This window comes from Cryptomeria japonica, chromosome 3 (genome assembly GCF_030272615.1).
Source record: "Cryptomeria japonica chromosome 3, Sugi_1.0, whole genome shotgun sequence".
In the NCBI taxonomy this organism is placed as follows: Eukaryota; Viridiplantae; Streptophyta; class Pinopsida; order Cupressales; family Cupressaceae; genus Cryptomeria; species Cryptomeria japonica.
Window position 1 is genome coordinate 935210872 of NC_081407.1, and position 12654 is coordinate 935223525.

The window sequence follows — 12654 nt, forward strand, 5'->3', positions numbered from 1 at the left end:
ATTTGGCTAAAGCATATGACAGAGTAGAATGGTAGGTTCTTTTCAGAATTATGGAGGGCTTTGGATTTGATGAGAAGATAATTAAAATTACCAGAGAGCTGATCTCCACCCCAATGTTTTCTATTCTCACCAATGGGACTCTATCTAGATTCTTTAAATCTTCTAAGGGGCTCAAGCAAGGAGATCCCATCTCTCCTATCCTATTTACCATCTTGGCAGAGAGTATGAGTAGATTGATCCAAAAAATGAAAGTGAATAGAACTATCAAAGGTCTTCAACCTTCCTGTGCTAATGTGTCTTATACTCATCAACAATTTGTTGATGATACAATTTTAATGTGATACACCTCTATTGGGGAGGTTGTTGCCTTCAAAGGTGCTCTTAGCTCATATTCTTTGGTGACAGGTCAGCAAGTTAATTGGGAGAAGTCTACTATCTATTTCATGAATACTCCTATTATAAGGTAGCAAAGAATTTCTAATATCATTGGGTGCAAGGTGGAAATGCTCCCCTCCACTTATTTGGGTTTCCATCTGGGTTTAGTTCCCCCAAACTCATTCTGGAATTTGTTAATTGACAAACTCTACAAAAAACTAGCTAGCTGGAAAAGATCCATGTTATCTCAAGCAGGAAAGTTGCAGCTCCTTCAAGATACTCTTCAAAATCTCCCTGTCTATGCTCTCAATCTATTTGGTATTCTGACTAATTTTGGTGAATCTTTAGAGAGGATTCAGAAAAGATTTCTTTGGTTAGGGGTAGAAGAAAAAAAATATTGCCTTGGTGGCCTAGGACAAAGTGTGTACACCTAAGAGCAAGGGAGGTTGAGGTATTAAAGCTCTTAAAACTTTGATTAAGGCTCTGCTTGCTAAATAGATATGAAGGGCTTATGACATCAAGAAAGATTGGAATCAGGTGTGGTTTGATAAATATATTCATGACCAACCTCTCCATTCTCTTCTCTACTCTAAAGACATCCCTACTGGGTCTTTCATATGGAATAGTATTATCAAATCCACAAAAAATGCCAAAGCTAGAGTTGGATGGGTCCTTGGCAAAGGTGACAAAATTAGGTTCTGGGAGGATGCTTGGATTAAAGATGAACCTCTCTTTAATCAAGACTGCAGTCAATTCATTGATGAATGTAAGAGAAGGTTTGGGTCTATGGTTTGTAACTACTAGAAGGAGAATAGATGGGTAAGGCTTGATGCTATTTATGTTGGGTTTTCATTGCTTCAACAGGATCTGCTGTCCTTTTCTATTAATAAAGATTTTGATGATGTGTTTCTTTGGAAGAGTAATGCTAGGAGTAACTTCACTATTGCCTCAGCCTATAAAAACACTTTTACTCAGATCAGAAACCCAATATGAGTTAAAATTTGGAATAGAGTTCTTATTCCTAAAGTTAACATGTTTTTTTGGCTTTCTATTCATAATAGGATTCTTACTATTGATAACATGACCCGAAGAGGTTTCATGTTCCCTAATAGGTGTGAGCAATGTCAGAAAGAGGAATAATTAGTGGATCATTTGTTTATCCATTGCTCCTTCACTTGGGAAATCTGGAGTAAATTTTGGGTGAAATGGAAAGTTGATTGGGTTATGCACAACAGTCTCAAGGAAGTTATTTGGCAATGGAGCTTTCCCACCAAATTTCCTCTAATCAAGAATCTCTAGTCCTTGATCCTTCCCATGACTTGCTGGTATATCTAGAAGGAGAGAAATAACAAAATCTTTAGGGAAGCTAAGTTCATGTCCCAGGTGGTTTTTGAAAAAAATTGTAGGGCTATAAAAGAAAACATAAATATTTCTCATAGAAACAACAAGCAATGGTTTTTTTCTGACATGAATGATATTGAGAAAGGTATCCTTACCGAATGGAATTTGATTCACAAGGTTTGCAAATCTGACAATAAGACTGGGAGAGAAAATGTTGTTTGGAGATTTCCCAATTATGACTGGTTCAAGGTGAATTTTGATAGGGCTGCTAAAGGCAACCCTAGGAAGTCAGGAGGGGGAGGAGTCATTAGGAATTCTCAAGGTGTTTGCATTGCTGCTATTGCATCTCCTTTTGGAGTTCAAAATAATCATGTTGTTGAAGCTCAAGCCATGTTGAAATGTCTCCAGCTTGCTCAAGGTTTCAAATTTAAAAAAATATGGTTGGAAGGGGACTCCCTCAATATTATTCAGGCCCTTAAAGGTACTAGCTCCTCCTCTTGGAATATATTCAATATTATTCAAAGTGTTAAAAAGTTATTAAATGACTATGATAGTATTCTCATAGCTCATACTCTAAGGGAAGGTAATAAGGTTGCCGACATTTTAGCTAATGAAGGGGTCTATTTAGAGAAGGATGCTAAATATATCAGAGAAGCCCACTATAGAAAGGATGTCTAGGAGCAATTATTATTTGATCATGTTAATGGTTCAAGTTAATATCATAATTACCTCCTTCGGTCCAAATATCAAAGACAAAGATTGGGGTTATGTGAAGTGTCAGTTGATGATATTTTTAGGCATCGTTATTATGATCACTAGTGTGACAAGGCTTATCATAATTAGTGTTGGATCTTTGCAAACATTATTATTTACTTTTCTAAAATCAAGGAAGGCACTCTGGTTTGTGAACCCAATATTTTTTTCAAGAGCCCACGCTTAAGTCTTGATCTATAGTTTGTGAGTTATGTTGTTGAAGACTTCAACCTGCATTTCAACATAGGAGGTAACCTAAACTGGAATGAGCCCTCTATTTGTGAGAACTAGAAAAGTGAGTGGAAAGTGTGGAGGAGGCTCCATAGACATGGATTCACAGAATATATGGAAAAGTTGCATGGAAGCAAAAAATTGGTATCTCAAGGCTTTGCTAAGGGATGGAACAATAACAAAGTAACTTTGTTTGGGGAGACCTAGAAGATCGATGAGGATTTGGTTGTGGAGTTAATGGATTACAGAAGGATGGCACCAAGTTCTACAGAGATCGAAAGTTTGTTGCTAAAGCAATAAAAAATTTCCCAAAAACTGATGATGAGAAGGCTCAGCTTGCCAAGAAAGACAAAGTTTCTTACTACCTCCCTCATCAGGTAAAGTCCTTTTGGCAGAAGATGCTAAAGGTTTTGATGGAATTCCCAACTATTGATGGTACATTTACAAAAGTTAACAATTATCATTTTGCTATACTTAACCATTTCCGCCAGGGGGTTAAGATTTCTTTGCCCTTTTACTTAGCTTCTTCCTTGAACGAGAGCTTGGTTGACCATGCCAAAAAACCTAAATCTTATCTCATAGCTCATCAGGGTCTTATTCTTCTCATTTATGAACACTTGAAGAAAAAAGCTAGGGTTAGAAAGGATGATCATCTAGTGACAAATTCTCATATTTCAGATAGTAGTAATGATTCTAAGTCTGAATATGATTTGTCTAACATTCCTATCTATAAAAAACGGAGGGTTGATACTGATAAAGTGGATATGGATGTGGAAGCCAGTATGGAGGAGGAATAGGGGAAGGACACTGATAATGAAGTGGAGAGTGAGAAGAAAGAGGATGCTGGAGAAGATGAGGAGGGGAAAAGAGATGTTTATGCTGAAAAGCTTGATTCTAACCCTATGGTCTCAGATAGCAGGAATGTTGCCCAGAATTCCACGGAGGAAGCTAACCCTAAATCTGTGAGCTTTGAGTAGGGAAGGGATACGATAGACACCATTTTGAATGCCACTTGAAATTGTACTTTGGAATCTTTCAATTTCCAGAAATGGGTTATTTAAAATATTACCAATATTTAAAGTAAACAAAGAGATTTGGAGTATAAGATTCACAATTTGATCAAGGATACTAATTCTAGGAAAAAGAGTGCGGAGGTGGAAACCAGCAAAGTAGAGGATGATGAAATGCAAGACTGGTCGGAAAAAGAAATTATAAAAGGAGATTTGAAACATCTGGAAGATGTGATTAGAACTACCAAAGATAAGGTCGAGGTTGAAAATGAAATCATCATCAATCAAGTTGCTAAAACTGAGAAGGCTTTGAAGAATTTTATGAATCATAGTCTTGAGGTCTTGAGGATATCATCTCAAAATATGAATGCCTTGGTGGATTGGTTGGAGAGGAAATAACAGAATAAAGATATGGTAATCATTGATGATATGGTAACCTCTAGCTCTACCCCCCAAATTTCTAGGCGAAGGATCAAGCAGATGACCTATGATCTAGAGACAAAGATGAAAGACATTCTACTAAAGCAAGAGAACAAAAACCTGAGAGAAGCCAAAAAGGCTATGATGTTGTTGGTTAAGAATGTAGAGGAGTCAATAAAAGTTTTTATTTGATATGTAATGCTGGTCTTTGGTTGTCAGTCTCTCACTGGCTTTGTGCTGTCTTTTTCCCTAGCTACTGGTTTTTCTGTTGATTTTTTTGTAGCTTTTCTATCTGTGTCTTGTCTTCACTTGTTTCTTTCATGCTTATCCTTCGTTATGTAAGCGGTTTCGGGTCCCTTAAAACCTGATTTTCCTTAATTAAAAACATTTTTTCTCACCTTTTCCCTTAACTTTCTAAAATTTTCCTTCCAATCACTGTTAGGACAATTAGCAGCAATATGTCCTAATTTGTTACATGAGAAGCACTTAAGAGGAAGCTTTCCTTTGTACTTACCGGTGCCTCTAGGAAGTTTTTGGCAATAAAGCCTCAATTTCCATCAAGTTATGTTCATCATCGACTTCTTCACTACCACCACCATGATGACTTGACCTATATTCATAATTATGATAGACATTCTTTTCTTTTCTTATTGGTGCATTAGATACTAGTGCTTTGAAAGTAGATTCTACTTTAGGTTCACTATTGTCAAAGCTATTAAATTCAAAAGCAATAAGCTTTCATATCAATGAATCAACTGTAACTTTATCTTTGCTGACTATCCTCAATTATTGGATAGCAGATACTCTAATAACATAAATAGGCAGTAAGGTTATAAGAATTTTACTTACTACTATATATTCTACTATTATTCCATCAACACTTTTGATTCCACCAACTACTTCTTTTATTCTTTGGATGTACTGGGTGATGTTCTAACCTTCCATCATCCTCATGTCATCAAACTTGCCTCTTAGGCTTTCTTCTTTATCTTTTTTCACATGCTCATCTCCACCATAAATCTATTGGTAATTGAAATCCATTGGATTCATATGTTGTCATTGATGGCAACAAGATTCTATTGAAGGCATTTACCGACATATACCAGCATTTGGAGGCATACACCGACGGATACCGACATTGGAGTATTTAGGGTCATCACCGAAACCGACACCGACACCGGCATCCAACACTTCAATGAAACCTACATTAGTCTGGATCTGAAAGGTTTTATTTTTAAAATCATTTTGTAATTATTGTATTGGGCCGACATTGAATATCTTTTGTATTATAAGTCGACATAAGGCATATTGTTTGTAAAGGGTATATAAGTCAGTCTGTTAGGTCATTTTGATAAATGATAAGGTAGAAGAATTGTGTAATGCAAAGGATATGTATGTAGGTCATTTGTATATTAATGTAATATCATACTATGATCTATAGATGGTTTGTAAAGAATTCTTGGAGGAAAGGAGATATCGGTAGAAGGATTCAGGGTTTATGAACCAGTATAGAATAGAGCTTTAACCGGAACTCTTTTTGGCATTGTAGATGCATTTTTTGAGTTCACTAGTACAAAAGCTTGTAGTCAATGAGACTCTTTTGTGTTGAGCAGTACACTCTAGGTAGTGTGCCTTCCTACATGTGTAGGCCCCCATGCTATGTAATATATTTCATATGGCCAATGAATTGATATTGTGGGTCACAAATCCCACCGTGGTTTTTCCTCTTTGAGGTTTTCCACGTATAAAATCTCTATGTTATGGTGTTCATTCATGTGGCTGGTTTATTTACTTCATGTTATATGTTTCTTCATTTACTGGTTTATATGTGTATGTTATAAAAGGTTAAAAGCTTTTGTTACCGATAGAACACTGATTCACACCCCCACCCCCGCCCCCCTCCCTCAATGTTCTTGGATTCCAACAATTGGTATCATAGCTTGGTACCTTGAAAGAAGTTTAAGAGCTTGAGGAAGATCCTGAAACTGGAATCATTGAATATAGCTATGGAGAAGAAAATTGAGATGGCACTTGAGGATTATGATGCTGAAAGGATGAAGAACTTAAAACTACAAGATGAATTAAATTTTGCTAATGAATTCATTCTTGTTCTTCAAGAAAGGTTATCATCAGCTCAAGCTAAGAGAAAGGAACTTTTGCAAAACCAGGATGATGAAGAGAAAAATGCACTTAAAGAACAATGTCAGAAGTTGAGTCAAGCTAACATGCTCATGAAGAATGAAATGCAAGACCTGACTATGAGGTTATCAAAAGATATTAAGGACAAAAAGAAGAAGGAAGAAAATCTTGCTGTATCTCTGAAGAACAATTTTGAAGAATGTGGTAGAATGACTCATGAGAATAATCTATTGAGAACTGATTTGGTACAATCTCGGAATAATGAACAAGAACTTGAAAGACAAATGATGACTCTGAGAGATATTATGACTACTACAAGTGAGTATAAAGAAAAATTCAAGATTAGTGTTGCACAGTTGGATGATTTATTCAAAAGACAAAGGCAAAGTGAAGATTATAGAGGACTTGGATTTGTGTAAGGTGAAAGCTCTGGTAGTGCAAATGAAGATCAGTCAACTGGTATGCAGAACTCAACAGACTAGAGGAAATCGGTAAGGCAATCTAATGCTTACAAATTCAATGGTAGATGTTTTGTTTGTAATAAATTTGGGCATATGGCTAGAAAATGTATAAATAGAGAAAATCAAAACTACAATTTAGTTCCTTGTCAATGTACAAATTGCAAAAAATATGGCCATAAGTTAGAAGATTGAAGAATGAATGGGTAGAAGCAAGACTACACTGGTTAAAAATGATAAAGTAAATGAGAAAGGAAAGAAAAAGGTAGATGAAATACAACAAGATCACACCAAGAGATGGGTTAGAAAATCTGAAGAACCAAGTGCAGATGCAACTACACCGATAACTGCACCTATAACTCCACCAGTAGAACAAAGCATTCCTGCACTGGCATGAAATTGAACTGGTAACTAAGGCATATGCCTTAAGGGTTGGCAAATTCATTGAAAATATTTCATATTCCCTAGAAGAGATCTGGAAGAGATCTAGAGAGTGATATTGATCATTGATGGACGTTTACCCGGCTTAAAATTGTGAAACCAACATCTAGTAGGGTACATCACTAAGCATTTATGACAGTAATGAATTTGGGTTTACTCGCTGATAAAAAGGGAAAATGGACTCATTTTCACTCACCCAACACTTGAGAAAATTAGAGTGAAGAAAAGGTGAATCATAGGTGATCAAGAACGAGCAAAGGCATTCCAAATAATTTCCAGTAGTCATCTAAGAAGTAATCAAAACCATTGAATCGACGACTGTTTTATAGGTATTTCTTTGAAATGACATCTGGATCATCATTTGCTCCTACTTTCATTGTGAATCCCACTATTGTTGAGGTTAAGGATAGGCTTAGGCCTGTTTTCAAGGAAGTTCCCCAAATTTCTATGAAGGAAGACTACACTAGCAGATTTTAGAGAGTTCTCGATGGCGTGGTTTATGTAGAAGATGTCAGGGCCTATATTCACTGCACCTTGGAGTATTTAGGTGTTAGAGTATTCAGGTATTTACTTGATTAATTAAACAATATTTGTTTAATTATTTAAGTTCCCTTTATCTCTTTTACACTAAAGCCAGCTTTAGGTGCATAATAATTAATTCTTTTATTAATTATTATGTGCAAACCTAGGTTTTCTCTTTTAGGGTTTCTTGACCTATTAAAGGTTGAGTTATTTCTTTTCATTGTAAGAAGGAGGATTATTAAATTACACACTTTTTATGAATATTGAGCTCTCTCTTTTTTAGCATATTTTCTATGTATTTCTTTCTTTTGTGATTTGCTTCCTTGCTTCTCCTTGTAACAGGTTTTTCAGCTTAAAGAGATCATTTGGGCTTCTGTGGTGTTGTATTTTCTCAACTCCAATAATTTTTGTCTTTTTATGGCATGTAGGCTGAATGATTTTTGCTTAAAAAAATTATTGGAAAAATTTAAAAAAATTCATAAAAGGTGAAGGTTTTTTTAGCAAAAATTTTTTTTGGGGGGGGGAAGCAACCCCAGAGTATGTAGGGTATCGTGGGACCCCCTGCCATGCTGTAGGTCTAGCATTGTCGCCATCAATACGGGCCCGGGCCCCATCGTTGCTGACACAGCGGGCCCTGCTTGCATCCTTTGGTCCCTGCCTTATGGCGACCCTGCTCCCTGGCCGTCGTCGCTGCAGCTCCCCGTCAGCCCCTGCCGGCCGCCCCAACAACCCTGTTGACCCTTGCCTCCCTGGCCATGTCATTTGCAGCTCCTAGCCGACCTCCCTGTGGCCCCGCTAGCGCTCCAGCCACCTACTGGCCCCACTGGCTCCCACAACCACCACCGCCCGCCCACCAGAGCACTACCCAGCCATCAGGGCTCCACCCGCCCACCACCGGAGCACCGCCCACTGGCCACCTCCGCCCGCCCTTGCCACCAGACTACCCCTTCCTCTTGTTTTGAAGGGGGGTTTCATTTTTTGGCCATATCTTGGGCATACGGAGTTGTTTTTTCAAAAATGAATAGGCGTCAGAAAGCTGGTTCCAAGCTGGACCTCATGATGTTGGTATATTTTTCCATTTTTTCTATTTGACTGTGTTTTTTCCAGTCAAAGTGGGGTCTCATTTTTGCACTCTAGGAGATGTAGAATTGGCATCTGACCTCCGTTTTTCAAAAAAAATAAAATTTGAAAAGCGTGTGTTGTGTACTTTCCTGCCATATGAGTTTTATTTCCATATTTTGCTCCATGCATGTTTTCTTTAGTTTTTTTCTTTTTCAACACTCTGTGGATATCTTGGTTGTTTCAAGTCCTAGGATCTCTTCACTAAGTACGATGTCTCTATTTTGGTTCTCCTTTCTATTTCCAATCTTATTATCATTGTAGCATTTCATTTATGCAAACACACTGAGATAAAGTGCCATCATGCATTGTTTACTTGGGATCTTGCACATCTTGTGCCTTGTTGTACATACACTACTTATAAAGGGCCATGGGGGGGTTGGTGTTTTCCTTTTGTTTGCCATCTGCCTTTGTCCAGTGAGTGTTCCTTCCATGACATTCACCTCATGTTGTGTGTCAAGTGAGTGTTCCTTCCATGACACCATGTAATTTTTTTAGTACCTTTGATGTTCCTGGTTCTTCGTCATGCAGCTCTTGTTGGCTGTTCTTTTTAGTGTACCTATCCCTCTCCCTCTTCAACATTATGGGGAAGTTTGTCCTGTTGGTTCTAATGCTTCCGTGGTTTGATTGATCAGCTCTTTAGGCTTTGGGTTTTCATGCCATTTGTATCTTTGATTTCAGTTGTTTTCCTTGTTTGCCTTCTGATTCAAGTAGTGTCATTTGAGGCCACTCATACAGATTACAGTCTTCTTGACCTAGTCATGTTCTATTTCAGTGGAGGTTCTTCAGATCAAGAGTTTCTCTTTGACAATGTTTGCATCTATTTCATGCTTTAGTGGTGTTCTTTTCCATCTCTTTTTGGAGTAGATTTTTTTCCCACATGGTTTTCTCTATTTCTCTGGTTCATAGAGATTTCATTGTATTTGGGTACCTGATCAGGCCTTGTTGTCGGGACCCATCTTTCATGCTTTCAGTAACTGTTCTAGGTTTTAGATTCTCCCTCAATCTAGCTTAAGGGGGGGGTGTTAGAGTATTTGGGTATTTACTTGATTAATTAAACAATATTTGTTTAATTATTTAAGTTCCCTTTATCTCTTTTACACTTAAGATAACTTTAGGTGCATAATAAATAATTCTTTTATTAATTATTATGTGCAAACCTAGGTTTTCCCTTTTAGGGTTTCTTGACCTATTAAAGGTTGAGTTCTTTCTTTTCATTGTAAGAAGGAGGATTATTACATTACACACTTTTTGTGAATATTGAGCTCTCTCTTTTTGAGCATATTTTCTATGTATTTCTTTCTTCTATGATTTGCTTCCTTGATTCTCCTTGTAATAGGTTTTTCAGCTTGCAGAGATCATTTGGGCTCCTGTGGTGTTGTATTTTCTCAACTCCAATATTAGGCACTAAGTAAATCAAGGGAATGTATCTTTCATTCATGTGAAGTGTGATACCTGCAGCTAAAACACAAACACTCAATAGATCATTACAAGCATGGTTAGAAAATAACAAGCAAATAAAAGATGAACCATGACAAAGTGACCTATCACCTCCTAAGAGATGCGAATATGGATTTTCTCTCAGATTTGGATAAGCAATCCCAGCAACTTGACTGCACCTAGATGGAGGATTTAAAATGATAATGATATACAAATATGAGATTGATTAAGCTAGATTGATCCAAGAGACTAATTAAGCTAAATATATGCATGATTAAGCTATGATGATGATGCAATTAAGCTAGAAAAGAGATTAATTAAGCTACATGATTCAACAATTATGGTAGAAAATAATCAAATTAAGATAAACCTAAGATACAATTGCCTATAATAATAATGCTTAAATGATATGCCTATACTAACAATGCCTAAATTGATAATGAGATGGGATCCTTTGTGCTCCAAAATGGGGGATATATATAGGATTTCCAAGGCCAGGGGTGAGGTGGCAGGAATCCATAGTCAAGATTGAGTCTAAAGATATCAAGGGTGAAATTGGAGGAGGTTGGAGAAGAGGTTGGAGGAAGGGACACTTGTCATCTTTGTGGTGACAAGTGTCAAGGAGCCTTGCTCATGAGAGGGCAAGTGTCCTAGGGAGGAGACATGTGGCCAAAGTGCCATGTGTCTCAAGGGAAAAATATCCACACCATAAGAGGTTAGGATAAGGAGGTTAAAATGTGCAAGATAGGATAGGGTTAGTTAAAACCAAGGTTAGGTGGAATGGATTAGGTTAGAGGGATGGTTAGGTTAGCTGGTTAGAAGTTAGGAGGCATGTGGGTAATTTGAATTTAAAAAGTCAAATAATAGGAAAAGACAAATTAATTTTCAACAAATCATAAATTAATGTTTTAATTAATTAGGAGATTAGAAGAATTGATCAAAATGGGGGGAGTATTAATTAATTTGAATTAATTAATCAAAGGGGACTATTGAAATGAACCTATTAAATAAATCCTTAGATTTATTAATAAGTAGATGAAAGGGAGGATTTAATCCAATTGCTAATGAATTAAATTAAATTAGGAAGGGGGATTAATTAAATAATTGCTTATTTAATTAATTAGCTTCAGACCATTTTTAGGTGTATACATTTCGCCCCCCTTTGAAGTGAGGTGTGATGATGTGTTGATTCAAATAATAATCTCATTTTGATGATGATATTGGTTTGATAGGATACCCCAAACATTTATTCATAAATTGTGGTACGATGATGCCCCCTGGGGAGATCAATTAAGATAATTGATTTTTGGAGTGTGATTTTTTGTGAAATTGATATCCCAATTAGAAATTATTTGATTTCTGCAACTGTGGTTGATGAAAATGCAATTTCTACAATCACGGTGATGTGGTTCTTGATTATTGATAAAGCTTGATTGATTAGATTGATAAGATCAAGATTCAGTCTAGTTTCAGGAATGACACCTCCTGTATAAGACAAAGATGATCAAAGCGTCTGGGAATGATATATCTTGTATAAGACATGACCAGAATATCTAGTTTTAGGAAAGATACATCCCATATAAGACATGATAGAATCGATTTAGATGCGATCGATTGATAGAATTGATAAGGTTGATTGAGAAAAGAACTAACAGTTTGTTGATAAAACATTGCAGGTAGATTCAGATATGCTAATGTTGGTTTAGTTGAGAGGGAAGCATAAGATTTGGGCTAGGTCAACAATATCTAGAGAGAGATGAGTCATCAGTCTAATTGCGTATATGCTTATGATGATACCTTGATAATTCATGCGATAGATTTAACCTTGGATAAAATGAGCATGTGGGATCCCATGCAAGATTGAGATGCAAGATAAATGTGAATAAAAATACAGATCAAATGCAAAGCTACGATAGGACCAGTCACTGGGTTATTGCGTTTGGTCATCATTATGATTTTTAAAATGTGGGAAGTGAGTGAAAACATCAATGGTATAATTAAACCATGATGACCTGAGCACTACTTTCCTAGATTTTGATATGGCAAGTTATCACAAGCATCGAGGTATAATTGAACCAAGATGACCTGAGTGTTGCATTGCATAAAACATGTAGTATTAACCATTTCAATACGCAAATTGGAAATGTATTTGATGGTACTCCGACGATCATGTCCTTAGACAAATTTTCACATATTAATGATTAATTTACATATAGCAGACAAGAAAAATATCATGTTCCTTCCTTGTTCCTCTAGTTAGAGACATCCTGGAGTCACTTAGAAATCATGATAGTGAAAATCAAGATAGAAAAATTGAACAACCATGCTAAAATCATTATCCAAAAGATATCATCCATTGAAAAGTGTGTGATATGCTTAGACTAACATGTGATAGTTTGATGGTT